The sequence below is a fragment of the Narcine bancroftii genome, chromosome 4, assembly GCF_036971445.1.
Source record: "Narcine bancroftii isolate sNarBan1 chromosome 4, sNarBan1.hap1, whole genome shotgun sequence".
Classification (NCBI taxonomy): Eukaryota; Metazoa; Chordata; class Chondrichthyes; order Torpediniformes; family Narcinidae; genus Narcine; species Narcine bancroftii.
This window is the reverse complement of record NC_091472.1, coordinates 249,488,783-249,495,073: the sequence shown is the minus strand read 5'-3', so window position 1 is coordinate 249,495,073 and position 6,291 is coordinate 249,488,783. Positions and strand designations below refer to the sequence as shown.

Genomic DNA, 6,291 nt, shown 5'->3' with positions numbered 1-6,291 from the left:
TTGGTGATAGATCTGTTCTATCACACAATGGCAATTATCCAGGGAACTATCATCCTGAGGCAGCAAACAAATAAGACTGTAAGTATCAAGGATCTTTGCAACTTTCAATCCTCTTATTAAGGATCACTTCAGACACCTGTAGTGACTGATGTATCACCTCTTGCTATTTCCACAGTGTGAATCTAATTTAGCAATTATGATTCTCATGAGAAATTTTTCCTTAAATTACACCCAGTTCTCACATTGAGGAACTTTGTGCTGTCTAAAACCTATTGGGTATTAATAGAGGTAGTTGTCATTCTACCACTGTGATAGAGAGAATAAGGAGAAGGGAAATTTAATACTATACACAAAAGTGCAGGAGAAATTCAGCATTCATAGGAAACAAACATATATAACCAGTGTTTCCAGCCTGAGCCCTTTGTCAAGGTATGAATAGAAGGGAGGCAGTTGCCTGAATAAGAAGGTAGGGGCAGGAAGTAAGAAGGGACGGGGGGGGAGGACCACAGGCAAGAGGTCATAAGCGGATATGGGTGAGAGAGCAGAAGAGATAAAAGCTGAGAATTGATGAGGTGGGGTTAGTTCTCTGAATGGAAAGGGAAAGGAATGGGATTGGGAGCTGGGGGAAAGGAGACAAACTGGAGAATCATTGTTAATCCCACTTGGTTTGAGAGTGCCCAGACTGAATATTTGGTGTTGTTCTTCCACTTTGTGGGTGGCCTCAGTGTGGCAGTGCTCAGACCAATTGTGGAGGGAACAGTTCCTGCAGAAGGCAGAGAGGGAAGGAGAAGGGCGTCAGGTAGTAATATCACGTTATAGGTGGGATAAATTGCAGACGATAATACATTGGATGAGGCGGCTGGTGAAGTGAAATGAACTCTTCTTGTTGCATCTGAGAATGGAGGGGGCCAGGGCAGATGTGTGGGAAACGGAGGATATTTGAGTGAGGGCCAGGTTGATGGTAATAGAGCGGAAGTCATGTTTTTTGAAGAAGGAGGACATCTTGGATGACCTGGAAGACTTCGTCCTGGGAACAGATGTGTTGGAGACGAAGGAATTATGAGAAAATGAAACACAAAAGTCTGCAGATGCTGTGAATGTAGTATGAAAGCTATGTGACCTGCTGAGTTTCTCCAGCACTTTTGTGTATTAAATTCCCTTCCATTTACTTTGTCTATCACAGAGCAAGAATGACAACTGCTTCCATTAATACCCAAAAGGTTTGGATAGCACAAGTCCCTCAATATTCCATCAGAATTGCTGGAGGAAATCAGCAGATCTTGCAGCGTCCACAGCAGGTAAAGATATATAACCAACATTTTGGGCCTGAGCCCTTCAAGATATGAGTGAAAAAACAGGTAGGTGTCCGAATTAAAAGGAAAGGCAGGGAAAGTGTATAGACCAACAGACAAAAGGTGTTCATTGGATATGAAAAGGAGGCCAGGGAAGAGGAAAGGTGAGAATTGATTGGGGAGGGGGGGTGGCTCTGTAAATGTAGAGCTGGGGGAAAGGAGATGGGGGAAATGGAAGAGAAAGACAAAGCAGGAGAAAAGGAGACATAGGGAAGTGTGAGGTGGGAGGGGGGTGCTAACCAAAATTGGAAAAGTTGATGTGAATGCCTTCTAGTTGGAGGGTCCCCAGATGGAATGAGGTGCTGTTCTTCCAATTTGCAGGTGGTTTCAGTCTTGCTGTGCATGAGACCATGGACAGGTATGTTGGCCTGGGAATGGGGCAGGGAATTGAAATGGATGGTCACTGGGAGATCCCCACTATTGTGGTATACATAGCTGAGATGCACAATTAAGTAATCCCCCTGTCTGTGTCCAGGCTCTCTGATATAGAGGAGAAACAAAGGAGCACTAGGTGCAGTAGATGACCTGCAAATTCACAAATGAAGTGTTGCTTCACTTGGAATAACTGGTTGGGGCTCCGAGTGGTGGTGAGGGAGAAATTTGTGGGCACAAGTGGAGCATCTCCTCTGGTCACAAGGGGGGAATCGGTTGGAAGGAAAGAATAGACAAGGGAGCCATGGAGGGAGTAGCCCCTGAGGAAGCTGGGAGGGGAGGAGTAGGGAAGATGTGTCTGGTGGTGGGATTATGTAGTTGGTGATGGAAATGGAAGATGTTGAATGGGGAGACTGGTGGGGTGGCAAATGAGGATAAGGGGAATCCTGTCCTTGTTGCGAATGGGTGCAGAGGGGGCGGGGCAGATGTGCAGGCAATGGATTATATACAGGTGAGGGCCAAGTCGATGGTGGTGGAGGGGAGGCCATGTTGTTTGAAGAATGCAGACATCTCTGCTGATCTAGCATGGAAGACTGACCTGGGAGCAGAGTGACAGAGACGTGGAATTGAGAGAAAGAAATGGAATCCTTAGAGGGGACAGAATGTTAAGAGATGCTGTCAATGTAACTGTGGGACTTAGTTTGTAGAAAATGTTTGTCAAGAGTTTGTCTCCCAAGATGGAAACTGAGAGAAAAGGATGTGTGTTGCAAGAGATGGGTCAAGTGAATTTGAGATCCGGGAGGGAGTTGGCAGCAAAGTAGATAGTGGGTGCATGAGGCAGCACCAATGTAGTTGTCAATGAAGCAGAGGAAGAGTTGAGGAGCATTGCCAGTGTAGATCCAATGTATTTTTCTGCAACCTATTTTCCCCACATTCCCATCAACTACCCCCAGATTCTACCATTCTCCTAACTATCAGATTTACTGTGTCCAATTAACTTACCAACTCACATCATTAGAATTGGAACATGCAGGAGAAACCTAAGCTGCTACATAAAGAACATGTAAATTCTACACAGACAGCACCAGGGGCCTGGATTGAATGTGGGCCATTTGGATTTGTGAGATTACATCTTTACTAATTGTCAACATGCCACCCTTATAAGATGATTATAAATTATAAATTATACATAAACATCCTTGTGGTTACCCATTTTGATTGTGTTTCCATTAATCTTAATTGGCTTGATACAGTGGTTCATTGTCTTCACTGCAGATATCAGACCACTGGACAGTTGGACCTTTTTGCTTGTAGAGCAGCATTGTAGCCATTGGTAACTCCCTTTTCTCTGAGGGCTATCTTTATAATGGAGGTTTAAGTCTCTTACCATGTGGTATTTGGCTTTGGGGGAAAATCAAGAGCACAATCAAGAAGAGGCTCCGATAACTCGGTGGTTAGAGCACTGGTAAACCAGGGGTCACGAGTTTGTTCCTCACTGGGGCTTCATTTCTGTGAGGGGGGCTGGACAAAGTGACAACACTCTGACTTCCTTACGATAGATAAAGTTAAAGAATTTCATGTATGTTACATTCTAAATGTCGTATTACGTGACAATAATGGAACCTTTACCTTCACCAGTTGTAGAACAAATCCGGATTGTGTCTCTAAGGGCAGCACTCATGCTCCAGAATGCAGATAGGACAGGACTCAGTTAGACGGGCTGGATAAAACCTGTGGCTCAGCTCACGCGACTGCCATTAAAGCCCCTTGGAACTGTATCTACACTGATCAAATCCTATGATAAGGTAATTTTAAATTTAACTATTGAAATATTTAATCTATTTACACATTTTAAAAAAAATTAAAAGTATTTACAACATGGTAGAAGCTGATTCCCACACTTAAACCCTATTACCCAATTACAATAAATTAACCTATCGCCCCTCTATGTTTTTGGAGGGTGGGAAGAAACCTGAGCACCAAGGGAAAACTCCCGCAGCTCATGGGGAGAATGCACCAACTCCTTTGAGGAAGTGCTGGTTTCCAATCCGGGTCACTGGTGCTGTTATAGCTTCGTGCTAACCACTACCCTAGAAATATGCTCCTGGTGTGTTCTGCTGTTCTTAGCTCTCTCTCTTTCTAAAGAGGAATTACATACTTCTGGTTAGAAGCAAATTAGTTCTGAATGACACCTACCTTCACCAGTGTTGCCTCTCACTTTTCACACATTCCAAGCATGTCCCAGTTGACAGTAAACAGAGCTTGGCTTGAATCCTCAGGAGCACAAAGTTTTCAAATGGACCTCTGTGGTAACCCCATGGAACCAGTAACCCACAATCATCATCAAAATGGAAATGTTGCTACCAATTCACACAGGAATGAGTTTTGTTTCCAGTATGGAAAACAAATGCTCCCAATTCCATATGAACTCTTAGTTTTTTACACTTACACCTATATGTCTTTTATCACTATTACTTGTTGCTCCAAACAGTCCTTCTAAGTGATGCAATGCTTCAATTGTGAATGTGTAGGGGTGCTCCCATTGTGGCCTCCTCTACATTGGGGAGACTGGATTGTTTCATTGAGCAAAGACCTCTGAGTGGCCAATCATTTAAATTCCACACACCATTTCCAGAACCATAGAACAATTACAGCATAGAAACAGGCCATTTTGGCCCTTCTACTCTGCACCGAACTAAGTCCTCTCCTCTAGTCCCATCTACCTGCACGTTGCTCATAACCCTCCATTCCCCTCCCATCCATATAACGATCCAATTTTTCTTAAATGACAAAATTGACCCTGCCTCCACTACTTCTCCCGCAAGCTCATTCCACACAGCCACCACTCTCTGAGTAAAGAAGTTCCACCTCATGTTACTTCTAAACTTTTGCCTCTTAACTCATGACCTTTTATTTCAATCTCTTCTACTCTCAGTGGAAAAAGCATATCCACATCAACTATATCTATCCCTCTCATAACTTTAAATACCTCTATAAAATCCCCTCTCAGCCTTCTATGCACCAAAGAATAAAGACCTGATTTGCTCAATATTTCTTTGTAATCTAGATTTTGAAACCCAGGTAACATTTTTGTAAATCTTCTCTGCACTCTCTCTACCTTGTTGAAATCCTTCCTATAATTCAGTGACCAGAACTGCACACAGTACTCTAAATTTGGCCTCGCCAATGCCTTGTACAGTTTCAACATCACTTCTCAACTCTTGTATTCTATGCTTTGATTTATAAAGGCCTACATATTAAAAGCCTTCTTCACCACCCTATCCACATGAGATTCTACCCTCAAGGAATGATGCACCGTTATTCCTAGACCTTCCTGCTCCACTGCATTCCTCAATGCCCTCCCATTTACTATGTATGTTCTGTTTTGATTATTCCAACCAAAGTGAAGCACTTCACACTTATCAGCATTAAACTCCATCTGCCATCTTTCAGCCCAACTCTTCTCGGCAGTCCAAATCCCTCTGCAATCTTTGAAAACCTTCTTTGTTATCCACAATTCCACCTATTTTAGTATCATCTGCATATTTACTAATCCAATTTACCACCCCATCATCCAGATCATTAATATATATGACAAACAGCAAAGGACCCAATACGGATCCCTGAGGCACATCGCTTGTCACTGGCCTCCAGCCTGACCAAACAGTTATCTGCTATGACTCTCTTGCATCTCCCTTCCAGCCACTGTTGAATCTATTTGACTATCTCAAAATTAATTCCTAACGACTGAACCTTCCTAACTAACATTCCATGCGGAACCTTATCGAAGGCCTTACTGAAGTCCATATAGACAACATCCACTGCTCTACCCTCATCAACATTCCTCGTCAACTCTTCAAAAAATTCAACAAGATTGGTCAAACATGACCTTCCACACACAAATCCATGTTGAATGTTCCAGATCAGACCCTGTCTCTCCAGATACTTGTATATTTTAATTCTAAGAATGCTTTCCATTAACTTACCTACCATTGATGTCAAACTTACAGGCTGATAATTGCTAGGCTTGCTTCTCAAATCATTTTTAAACAAAGGAACCACATGTGTAATATGTCAATCATCCAGCACTATACCCATCTCTAATGATATTTGAATAATAGAACCTGTGCTATTTCCTATCTAACTTCTCTCAAGGTCTCGGGGAAAATCCCACTGGGACTTGGCGACTTATGATTCGAAAGCTCCAGTACAAGTACTTCCTCTTTCTTAATCACTACAGTTTCCATAATTACCCTCTTTGCTTCCTTTACCCTGCACAATTCAATATCCTTCTCTCAAGTGAATACCAAAGAAAAGAACTTGTTCAAGATCTTCCCCCATCTCTTTTGGCTCCACACACAGTTGACCGTTCTGATTCTCTAAGGGACCAATTTTACCACTCGCTCTCCTTTTGCTATTAACATATTTGTAGAAACCTTTTGGATATATTTTCACCCTGCTTGCTATGGCCACCTTGTACCTTCTTTTAGATTTTCTAATTTCTTTCTTAAGATTCTTTTTACATTCAGTGTATTCTCCGAACATCTTTTTTCCTTGTTTCTTATAT

At 42.5% G+C, this 6,291-nt stretch overlaps 1 protein-coding gene across 1 annotated transcript in view; it reads left to right on the top strand.

Annotated features, from left to right (window-relative positions):
- The first annotated feature begins 1,183 nt into the window (after positions 1–1,183).
- Positions 1,184–6,291, top strand: part of LOC138761834 (NGFI-A-binding protein 1-like) — a 74,088-nt gene continuing 68,980 nt past the window's right edge. The window contains exons 1-2 of the mRNA XM_069934650.1: positions 1,184–1,298; positions 3,363–3,529. The gene's annotated coding sequence lies outside the window, so the exon portion shown is untranslated. The remainder of the gene's footprint in view (positions 1,299–3,362; positions 3,530–6,291) is intronic.